The sequence below is a fragment of the Nanorana parkeri genome, unplaced genomic scaffold (assembly GCF_000935625.1).
Source record: "Nanorana parkeri isolate BGI_ZX_2015 unplaced genomic scaffold, ASM93562v1 scaffold12, whole genome shotgun sequence".
In the NCBI taxonomy this organism is placed as follows: Eukaryota; Metazoa; Chordata; class Amphibia; order Anura; family Dicroglossidae; genus Nanorana; species Nanorana parkeri.
Window position 1 is genome coordinate 2,203,285 of NW_017306280.1, and position 1,063 is coordinate 2,204,347.

Genomic DNA, 1,063 nt, shown 5'->3' on the forward strand with positions numbered 1-1,063 from the left:
TCATCCTAATATAGCTAGTTCCTCTTTGCCTTCCCCCACAGAGGACCCCCACTGCCTGGGTGTCTGTTTGGGGGCACAGTGTGAATAGTGTGAGTGATCATCTAAGCGCTCTGCCTCTCATCTGCTATTTCACTGCATACTCTTCTCAGTGTTGCTCCAAAGCCAGACCAGAACTGGGCTTCACCCCTTAAGAAGGCACCGTCTTACCCCTTGCCATACACAAGCACAGACTGAGAAATGTGCTAAATTGACTAGGGGAATTTGCATATGTACAAGTCATGGACAGGACAGGGCTGCTGGACAGAGGTAGTGACAGACAGACTCAGCCAGTTTCATGCTGTGATCCCGGGCCATAGCCTGGGACACGACCTTGTGGGTCAGTGGATGGAAACGCTGGTGACCAGTAAGTTTTGGATTCTGAAGATTCTTCAGAATGCAGCATTTCTCTTCAATAGAGATTGGTGGTTTGGGCAAGGTCACTTTTTTGCAGGGGACACTTTTTACATTTTTATTTCAGTAATAGTGTTGTTTTAAACGAATAGTGGTTTCTTTTGTATAGCAGTGTCTGACCATTGCAGTTCAAAGCTGGCGTCATAGTTTGGCCCTTGCTCTGTATACTGTAGTAAAGGTGCTCTCGCATGAATGGTTATAAAAATCCCTCAAGCAATGGCAGAGGTTGATTAAGTCAAAGTAACCTGCAATATATTTTTTCATCTTTCCCTTTGTAACCACAATGCAAACACTGGTGGAAAAAAATGCTCTTTTGATGTTCCATTCGGTTTACAACTTCAGGTTTCTTGTGCTGTGCAATAGTTGAACATTATCCAAGCCCACAGCGTGGAGGAGGCCCAGGCAAAGCAGCTCTTGCCAGGTACTACAAGGACGGGCATGCATCAAAAATGCAAATTCCTGCAACCTGAGTTTTCCGCTTCACCTGAAACCCATCAGTCTTCAGACGTCACAGGAATTTCCAGAGCGCCATTTTCACACTTGGGAATTTTTCTTCACAGGTTAGCGGAACTTAAAGTAAAATTTCAATTTTAAAAAATAAGGATATACTGTA